The sequence below is a fragment of the Gasterosteus aculeatus genome, chromosome 7 (assembly GCF_964276395.1).
Source record: "Gasterosteus aculeatus chromosome 7, fGasAcu3.hap1.1, whole genome shotgun sequence".
In the NCBI taxonomy this organism is placed as follows: domain Eukaryota; kingdom Metazoa; phylum Chordata; class Actinopteri; order Perciformes; family Gasterosteidae; genus Gasterosteus; species Gasterosteus aculeatus.
The window spans coordinates 7,368,731-7,379,516 of record NC_135694.1 but is presented as its reverse complement, the minus strand read 5'-3'; the positions used below and the strand labels follow the sequence as shown (position 1 = coordinate 7,379,516).

At 44.6% G+C, this 10,786-nt stretch overlaps 1 long non-coding RNA gene across 1 annotated transcript in view; it reads left to right on the top strand.

The window, feature by feature from the left end:
- The first annotated feature begins 4,770 nt into the window (after window positions 1–4,770).
- Window positions 4,771–10,786, top strand: part of LOC144410315 (uncharacterized) — a 56,933-nt gene continuing 50,917 nt past the window's right edge. The window contains exons 1-2 of the long non-coding RNA XR_013468283.1: window positions 4,771–5,133; window positions 6,682–6,763. This is a non-coding gene — a long non-coding RNA (uncharacterized LOC144410315). The remainder of the gene's footprint in view (window positions 5,134–6,681; window positions 6,764–10,786) is intronic.

The following is a 10,786-nucleotide window of genomic DNA, read 5'->3' as shown; positions in this document are numbered from 1 at the left end:
TGCCACCTTATGGGAGGAGATAATGACAGTGCTATTAAAATCGCAATCTCCCTATCTGGCATTCTAGTTTCAGCACTTTTCTGCTGCTAAAGAGTAATGAGGAACAGAAGGACAGTATTCTTCTTCCCCCCCAAACTATCAACTTTGGGGACTGAATGTATTCTTCGCTAGATAATTAATGGCTACAGACAAATGGTGGTTGATTGAGCGACTCATCCCTCTATTTTCAATCACCATCTGCTGTGTGTTGCTGGCAAAAAAACAATGTTAATTACCTCAAGTGTGCCCAAGACGTATCATATTAATTAGAACAACAAAAAAAAGAAGATTCCAGTGTTTTAGTCTTTGTGATGATGAGTGTGTGTGTTCATATGGATTTTCTTGATGGATTAGCACAGGAAGGCAATCATTTGGTGATTTGCCCTTTTGATCATCTACTCGCAAATCAGTGTTGCCTTGACGTCCCGGCGTTTACCTGCTTGCTTTGCCTCGAGGCCACGTGGGGCCGTTACCCGGGGGAGGGGAGGGGGGAGGGGGGGGGGGGGGGGCTGGCGACTGCCCGCCACACAGGACGGACATCAGCAGAAAGATGAATCTCCACTGTGACCACGGGGACAGCCAGCTGACAAAGAGCGTTAGGGCTCCGGATGCAGTCTGCTGGGCTTTTTTTTTTTTTTTTGTCTTTCTTTCACCTGACCGAAAGAAGAGAGGAAAGACTGACAACGGGGGCCCTAAGCCGTGATGGCGCCGCGCAGGCACTCCGTCCCCTCGCCTCCCGAGTGTGCAGGTGGCGAGAGTGGATCCCATTAGGCCCGGCGTCGAGACGCCGCCGCCGTCGCTAACGAGCCGATGTGGAGAGCAACATGTAAATGTGATGATGTGCGCGGCATATTATTGGTTATTATTTGGCAATCACGGAGTAGCATCAATAACAATTAGCATAATTTCCATGACTTCAGTACTTAATGACTCCATTCAAAATACTGGCAAATCAAATATGCTTATTTCCTTCTCACAAATAGGTAATTTACAGTCTGTTACATCGTGAAACGAGCACGAGAAAGGAATTTCTAAAACGTTGATCGTCAGTCATCTTTTTTTTATTGTGACCCCATCAAACTCTCAAAGAAATGAAAGTTGCAGCATCTTTAGCTTCTTACCGTCAGTATTCCCGAATGAAACTAAATATTTGAGCGTACCGAGTCACAATTCCCAAATCAAATTTTTCGTATTTCATTGGACTGCTATAGAGTGGGCGAGCTTCATTGATGGATGATGTTACAATAACATAAGCTGAAATTGGTTTGTAGTGGTTTGCGTAAACAGCATTTTAAATTTTTATTTAATTTAATGTATTTGCATATACAGACGCACAAGATGGATGGAGATGAGAAAATGTTTAAAAGGCTTTTTTAATTTCATCTCGACTTTGAATGAAGTAATGGCTTGCGAGCTGTTTAATTAAAGAGTTGCATCCTCTTAAAAGACATTTATATTGCATTTGAATCATTTCAGAGGCCTGAAGAGGCAAAACTCTCTTCACCGGAACACCCCCAAAGAAAAACCAAAAACATTTTTGGTTTCTCAACGTGTGTCACAAATCCTGAAATTCAGCTGATGAGGGCACTCGGGGGGGCTTCTTTGGAACGTATTGGCCAGCTATCTATATTTGTGTTATTTAAACTGTCCCAGACTAGTTGGTTCAGGCCTCATAATGGCTCCATTCGAGCATTCTTGACAAGATGGCTTGGAGAAAGAAAAGCTGAGTGCTCTCTCTCCCCTCTCTATGTATTCCCTCTCTCTCTCTCTCTTATCTGCTCCTTGTATTTTTTTTTCCGCAGAGTGGTCCTGGAGGATCACGCAGTTGTGTCTAAATCCAGTTCCCAGCTACTTAGCCCCCACCCCACCCACTCAATCGACACAAGGGCGCAAGAGAGCATCTCTCCCTCTCTCTCAGACCCCTGCTTGAACCCATGCATCACACAGCAAGCCATCACAATACAGTAGAATGGGCACATGGACAGTTATTGTTTGTTTGCACTATTTATGTCAATGTACAGACTGCGGCAAATGGCACCGTAATGCAATCATTCATTCTTGCCTTCCTGCGCTCCCGTCCATTAGGCTAACGATATTCTGTAACCGTCCTGGGTTCCCCGGCTGTTGAAATCATGAATGTGAGAAGTAGGAGAAAGCAGGGAGACCACTGCCTAATTGGAGGGCCATGATCAAATCCCAGCGTCTGGCAGCATCTGGCCTGTAGTTCCCTTGAGCGACAGTCCAAAAAATACCCGGTTTGTGATCCGACCAAATTATTCAGAATAAACAGCGGATCAATAAAGTACGTACAAAGAGAAGGTTTGATGCTGTACGAGCTTCTTTTTGTGTTTCAAAGCTCAGACTCGCCTCCAGTGACATTAACTCTGCTTCAAAGACCACAGCTTCTCCGAAAACAGTCCGTCTGACAACAGCAGCCACGCGTGGCTCAATTGCATTGCAACAGAAAACAGGGACAGGGGCACAAATGTGTTTCTGTCTGACTGAGAGCAAGGCCGTACATAGAAAAGGTTGGGCTTTGAGCAGGCTGATGTTTAGCAGGTAGACATGAGACGGATGGGCATGCCATTAGTTTGGCAGGTAAACAAAAACTAGGTGATCATCAAAGAATTTTACAGGATCATTTTGCCGTTCGAGAAGCAAAGAGGGTCATCAAAGTTGTTGGAATTGATCATCTCTGCACCATGGATGTTAATACGCAATTTCCTGGAAATTTTTAATAGTTGTAAAGATGTTGGCTGCTCGGAATCCAGCAATGGGGGGAAATAGATGAACGCCAAAAGGTCTCTTTGATTCGGGCTCCTCTGATTCTCTTCCGTGATACAATAACAGCATCAAATCAAGTCCTATCAACTCAATTATCCATTATTTTGTGTGCAGCATTACAACTGAAATGTCAATGTTATCCTAAAACATTTCGGATCATGTTGTAGTGGAACTTTCCTTTGTTTGCACTGTCAAACATTTCAGCCCAAATCATCCTGATTAAAGTGCATTAAAATGCAGGGACAGTCAAGCTATAATTACCGGGCAAAAATACCCCGTGCCTTAATCCACATGGTAATAACGCAATTAAAGTGGTGTTTCTTGGACTTGGTAATCTTCTGTGACAAGGCTTACAATTCAATTAACCCTGTTTTAACACTTTGTTTCAACTTCCTGTGAGGCTAATTTGCTTTAAACTTACTTCAGTTGCTGTAATTAAGAAATGTCCGATTTCAAAATGATCTGTTGGTTTGTGACGTTAAAACACACATTTTCCGTGGATGGGATCTTCCAGCGGGACGCCCGCAAGGCATTATAATGCCGGGCTGTTTTTATTGTGCGACGGCGATGTGTTCGACTGGTTGCAATCATACCAAATGAACTGAGCTTCTCCTGAGCTGAACATGTAAAACATTTCCCTCAAATCACCCCCAAAAATTCCAAATGCTTCTTTTATACCTGTGATTCTCTGCACTGTACATTGTGGCGCATCCATAACGTGGCAATTTCAACCTAATAGAAGTTCCTATGATCTGAGAATCCAACTCGAGCTGCACTCACATCAACCAAAGCCGAGCACGGTTCCAACCCATTTAATCACTCCTTTCTTGTCCTCTCTCTAAGCTCACGCCGGCCGTGTCATATTGAGCCCCGCAAACTTTCCATGTTCTCCCCCAAGAAGGTCGTTGGGCCGGGCCCAATCTAGACTCTGAAACTGAGCCAAGATTCCCGGCGCTGTCGTCCAGATTAGTATTAGACGTGAGCGCCTTTCCTAAGCAAATCAGACAGTGTGAAGGACAGAACCGTTCTTCCATTCAAGCACGCCGGCTTCTCGTTCGAGAGACGCAGTGCAATAAGTTGTGGGACAAAAGGAAGTTTGTGGGAAGTCTTCACATTCCGTGAATGCTCCTTTTTTTAAATGTGACAAGCCGGTTCGGCTTGTTAGATTAGAAGCAATTGAATTCCACTGGATAGAACTATAAAAGCGGTGGATGGACATAAAGTATGTCAGTTTAGGAAAAGCAGCCACACGTAGGCAATATTCTTACAGCGGTCCTGTGAATACTCCAAGAAAGCTTTTCCTGTTAAATTCTGCTCACACGCTCGCTCAAAAAGTGTTTCTTTTTATTTCAACCGTGGTTTGCATACTTTCAATTTCACAGCAGTCCATCAAAAATCATTTGTTCCAAAAAACACAGGAACCACGTGAAGAGAGTGTCCTGCTGCAGCCAGGCACACGCTGTACAGAGCGCTGACACGCGGTACAAGGACAACAGGATACACGCTACTAAAGGACAATGCGGGACACACAGTGTCTGCACGGATATGTGAGAACAGCACAATCTGTCTGCACTGTGAATTTCAAACAGTTTGGGTTTAAAACGCAACACTGTGCAATTCAATGGTTTGGTTGCGGACGTGGACGCGTTCGGGTACGTGGACGGGTATCGATTCGGCTGCCGAACGCTCGGAAAGGACAAACTTGCACCTGGACTCAATCAATGCAGATTGGAGAGTGGCAGCAGGCCCACATGCAGCCTGCACAGCTGATGGAACAGACGAGCCGGAGCCGCAAACGAGAAGTTAATATTCAAACTTGTCTCCCGGAGTTAGTGGCTAATGTTTCCCGTTCGTCATTTAACTTGCAAACATCAAGAAGTATAACGTGACTTACATCATGCGTCAGCTGAGTGCGGGTGCAGTCAGCCTCTACGTTAAGTTTCAAATTTCTACAAAATATAAATCCACGACGATCCAGTTTTCAGTCTGGATCAAAACAACTCAGGCCTTTTACACAACACGTTTCTGTCTTTCTTTCCTAGTCGACCTCGGTTGTTTTGCTTAGTTCCCTTTTTCATGCACACTCGTTGGCACGCAGGCTGAGTGGCTCAGTTTTGGGATTATGTCAAAGCCTTCAGCAGATGCTATTGCATCACATAAAGAGAGATGCCATGCTGGAGCTCCTCAACTCCCCAGCAATGTGTGCATTCTGGCCTCGGGCAGCGACTTCACATCCAGTCCAATCACTGACATGGCAACCGAGGATGCCGTGGCAGCGCTCCAAAAGCTGCGTTGGATCACTTGTCAGAGGTAAGTTCTGACTCCGTGCCTTAAAAGTTGCATTAAGCGGTCGGCGACAACTGGGGGAGGAAGACGCTCACAAACGGGGAAAAGGAACAAGCTTTAATTACGTCGACTAATCAGGTGCTTCGGGCTAGCGTGTGAACAAGGCGATGGCTTGAATGTTCCGTTTACACGTCGGAGCTTTCGAAAGTTTCCATTCGAAGTGAAAGCTTTGATATCCATTATGCAGGAACCCACTGAGAATCTGACAGTTAACCCGCTCGTCTGCAGCGTCGCGAGCTTTCAGCTCATTAGTGTGTGTTTGTTGTTGGTGCCAACAACATCAAAATAAGTTTGCAGGCTTTTGAATTGGTGAACGTTGAAAGCCACGTTGGTGTTTGTAACACGCCGGTGTAAAGATCTACCGATATACTTATTTGCATATGCGTAGGTTTGAAGAGATGGATGTAATGAAACATCGTCCCTTTTTGAAAGGGAAGGTTTTTATGTGTATTTTACGCGAGTATGTGGCCTCCATGATAAGAGCTGTTATCTAAATGTGAAGGAAATGTGCTTCAATGCTTCCTTTTATTTGCTCCTTTTGCAACACTGGTCCCTTCTTTTAAGAAAGTAGATAATTCCCCCCCACAATTCCTTGCTGCTGCAACATTTAAAGTTACGACAACACATAATTATGATTGACAAACACGGATGCTAGCAGCAGTTAGCATTACTCGGCTATGTTTACATGTTGACAGTATAGTAACATTTGACGGCTTTTAGTGCTGCAGACACACGTCAATAACATCTGCCTGTTTAAACAACGAAGCTGAGTCACAGTGCAGTAAAATTCTCTTTTCCGAACTACTCGTGTATTCTCCTTCACATCTTTCCTTGACCCCATAATGTTTTCCTCAGAGGTCAACAAACAAAAAGTGGTTAGGGATGGACCTTGAGAGGTAATTTTTGGACTATTGAACCACTGCCTTGGATTGCTGAGATATGTAAACTGTCATCCGACTCCAACCAAATTTACGAACTTAATTGATTGGATAACTTAATTGATTGGATATCTATAAGCCGATGACATTTGAAGTGGACAGCATTATAGCCACGCACCCTTTTCTGGCAAGCACGGCTGCCAGGAAGCGTAAGGCGCCAATGAATCAACATATTTTTAACTACACTGATTTTAAATAATGAAGAAGCTCAAAATGTACTTCATGGCGGCACTTCCTCAAAATGGATCAAAATAAGATTTAGCATTTAGAGCACATTCAGAGGGGAAATCCACCACACCGATATTTGATTTGTGTCTGGAACATGATTGGATTGTGAATAGGCGGAGGACAAACAATGTTAAGACTTCTTTCTCCATTTCGCGTTGGCAAAGAGAACAGCGGCGGGAACTGCAGTAAAGCGCCTCCTGCTCTGCTTCAACACTGTTTAGAACGCAGTCCATTACTTTTAAAGTGACCATTGCTAAAAATCCAAAATTCTCTGATGCATTGTATTTCATGACGCATGTAAACTTTCTCTCAATAAAATCCATTTTGTTGCGGTCTGATATTCCAGGCAGCTCGTGTGAAGGCAGAAAGGGGAGGAGGATGGAGCGGCTATTTTTACCTGAAGCCCCGGAGTAAGCTCAACACAGAAGGTGAGGCGGGGGCGGGGGAGGGGGAGGGGGAGGGGCGGTGGGAGTGGAAATTCGGGCAACATTTGGGAATGTGAATCTGCTAACGTTAATCATCTGGACAGCAGAGACATTAACTGTGCATGAAGCTCGGTCTCTGGACATTGCATGTACTTTTGAAATACTGACAGAGGGCATGAGTGAGTGTGTGCATGTGTGTGTGTTTGAGTGTGAGAGAACGAGAGAGAATCACAGGCAAAAAGCGGAAGGGCATTTTGTATTTCAGTGTGAATCTGCGAGTAAGAGAGTACATCTTGTAGTGTAGTTGTTTGTGTGTAATTGAGGTGCCCTGACGCACTCTTGTACCCCCCCTCTCCACCCCCCCCAAAGGAATAGACTGTTTTCCAACTCACTTTTCAGGTTGGGGAAATACACTGATGAAAAAGGATGAGGCTGTGGCGGCACACTCGTCACACACTTACATCATTGCAATTTCAACTCCAGTGGCCTTTAACAAAACTCTGCATCTTTACAACCTACGTGTGTATCCACTATTATCTCGTTAATATTTTACAATAGCTGCTGAGCGCCTTCGCATAGTAAATGCAATATCGGGCCCTGGTATGATGCTTACAGGTTTGCAAAGAGCTGATATGGCATATTTGGCCGTGGAAGCATCCCAAGTCGCAGGAAAGTGGGGCGCTCACCCCTGAGACAGCGAGGGGGCTCACCTTTTGTTATTATTTTCGGAGGCGCCGGTTCGTGCTGACCTACTTTGGAGGCAGGGATTGCTGAGGCGCAGATCACCAATGCAAATGAAATCTGTTGCTTGCCGCCTGTTGGATTTCCAAGCCCATGATGCAATGGGAGAAAAAAAACACAACTTGATATGCATTTTCTGCAGCTTTTTATCTGCTGTTTTGAAAGGTATGTGTACTGATCATTATATTCTTTACTCTGCGGTGGTGATTTAAATTATTGATTTCTCGACAGCAGCCTGCTTGATTTACCTAGAAAACCGTTCATAGACCTGCTCGGCATTGCGAATGACGCTGATCACACTGACTTGATTGCCACAATCCACCTGCTTGACCGGTAGCTGTCAAAGATTCCTGTCCTTTGACATGTGTTTTTTTACAAAGCATTTTGGTTTTGCAAATAGTTAAATAATTTCAGTAAAGGAATAATTTAATTTAATAAAATGATCATTTTGATGAGCAAATGCCATCAATGTACATGCAAATGTTGTCCCTTTTTTTAATTAGTGCCACGCTTCATGTGCTTTCTCATGTCCGTGTGGTTGCAGTCTTATTATTATTCCACTCTGTAAATGTAGACCTGGGTGAGCAAGTGGCCATTTTTTTGGGGGGGGGGAGAAGAATGAGAACGCAAAGGGCCATTGCATCCCTGCAGGGGACGGAGTGCCCTAAATGCGCCGTGGCCTTTGGTCGCCACGTGTGAAAAATGATTTGGTAAAGGATGCCATTTGAAGGGGGTTCGGCAGCGACCACCCCCCCCCCCCCCCCCCCCCCCCACCCGAGGACTCTTGCAGTCGAACTGTCTTTAGCGCCGGCTGTGTATCGCTGCCTCTCTCTGCCATCCAGCCTTCACACGTTCCCTCACACCTTTTCTCTTCCTCAGGTCTCGCCTCCTAGTGGCCTTTTTATTGGGCTTCTTTAGAGCCAGATGTTCCTGAGCTGTGAGCGGGAGACAGGAGGAGGAGGGGGGCACAGACATTCTCTCCAATTCTTCCTCCTATTTTTAACTCTTTTTCATATGCTCCGTTTCCACCTCCTATTTCTTTCCCAGGATCTCGCTGGCGTTATAAACTCTCAACACATTCTCAAACTAACTTCCTCTGCCTGTCGTGTTATGCGAGCGACCTAGTTCTAAGTTGAGCCAACACTTTGAATTAAATTGGTTTTCAATACCGCCACACAGGAGATAAGAGAGTGGTGGGGGGGGGGGGGGGATCTCTGTGGCTGGGCCATGTTTCCAAACCCCCATACTTGCTTACAATCAGATTGCAACAATAGCACACTAGTCCCTGGTAGTAGTGGTATTGACCTATACTGAACTTTTGTAAGCTGTATGGGGGGGAGGGGGCGCATAATTCCATTATAAATGAACCATCTCCGGCGCACTGGCTGTTATTCACAGGAATTTCTAGGTCGGAAATGTCCTTTCTCTCTCCCCTCCACTATCATCAACGGCGGCTCCCAGTTTTGCAGACCATACACACATTGACGTAAAGAGAGAAATACAAATTGCTGCCACACTGAGTTTACGCCTGACAAACAACATTCACGCAGACATCTGACACTGCAATTTGCAGTTACGCACAGAGGCAAGTCCTAGCCTCATGCAGATACATTTCCAGTACAGGCCTATTTTGCGAATCAACCATGCAGCACAAAGTAGTGGCGCAGAGGCTGCCCAGAGTCTGAAAACGGCTAAAAAGAATAAAAAGAATAAATAAAAGCTGTGATGTGGCAGAGTGTTTATGGAGAATATGAATGAAGGTAGCATGCAGCTTTTATGCCTCCTAATAAGTCCCCAAGGCTGGGGAACATTACGACTCTACAGTTTTACAACCAGTGTCTGCTCAGAGATGTACATTCTGCGTGTGTGTGTGTGTGTGTGTGTGTGTGTGTGTGTGTGTTAACCCATACATAGTAAAGGAAGTCTAGTAAAATGATTTCCCATGTACATCTGGCCATGAATCAGGCCGCCAGACCTTCTCTCAAATGTTATGCTTGATAAATACATTAAAGCGTATTTGTGTGGATGCTTTTGGGGGACATCGCGGCAAATGGTTTGGGGTCTGACTGGCATTTCAATGAGCTTCTACAATGGCTTGATGCAATCATTACCCCCCTCACTAAAATTGTCTTCCAATTTAAGTCGTGCATGTGTGTCATGGATTCGGCGTGAATGCGCATGTTCACCGTGACACTTCCACAGCGTCCCTCTGCGTTTATGTGTGGTCTGCGTAGCCGCGTGCGTGCCTGGCATGGTGAGGGCGCTCCAATTCCAGATTTTATAGCCGTTAATTTTTCACATCTCTACCGAGGTTTTGCAGCTCGGAATGTTGGGTTTACATGTGGACCGAACCTGTATGAAATCAAGCGTCAGGCCACTTTACATCAATGTTTTCAATACATCAATAGTGTTATGGTGATCTGTGCGGCCAGGAATATGTGTTTGCTAGCTGCCGCCTGAAAACTTTAGACATTTATAAGGATGAAGTCCTTGAGAGTATCCATCTTGTTTTCAAAGGTGTCCTTCAAACGGCAACGCCAAACTCATCCATGCGTACTTGGAGGACAGGAGCAGTTGCTATAAGCTCAGGGATGCTGTGTTTTTTTGGGTCCTGGAGCCGTTACTGATGGTTGGATTTGTTTGTAGCAAAATGGAAGAACAGAGGGAGTATCCGCACCGGTCCGCACAGAGTTCACGCTCCATACTGCTGTTCTCGTTTGTTTTGTGTTCTCATGGAACACCGTGAAGGCCAGAAAACACAAAACCGCTTCACGGACAAACAACAAAGAAGCAAATACTCGAATAACAGTATTTTAATGAGTAAACTGAATAGACTTTATGGAATAGGGAAAGAAAAAGTCGCCATTTCTTGTGTTTGAATTCCGTTCGACCTTCCGGTTTCAGGTCATGTCACACAAAAACAAAAGCTTGTCTATCATCATGAGTAAAGTAAAGCAAAACAATTACAAATTTAACTTAAGAGTAGTCAGATTTACAGTAAACACACTATTACAATTGCAGAAATAAAATGAACACAAATCCACTTCCAGTTTTGTCATGGCAACGTGCACGCCGAGGTGTTAGTAGTGACTTCATCAAGCAGAGCAAGGTTACATAATAAATGCTATGACGCAGCTAATGTATCTTTTTAATTGAGACAGTCAGTGACCATGCAGTTTCAGTGAGCGACTGTAGTGATATTTATAACCTCAATACATACGTTTGTGATCTCAATTGATCTTGATCTTTTTCAGCCTTTGCATTCAAATGTCCTTTTGTTGTAAA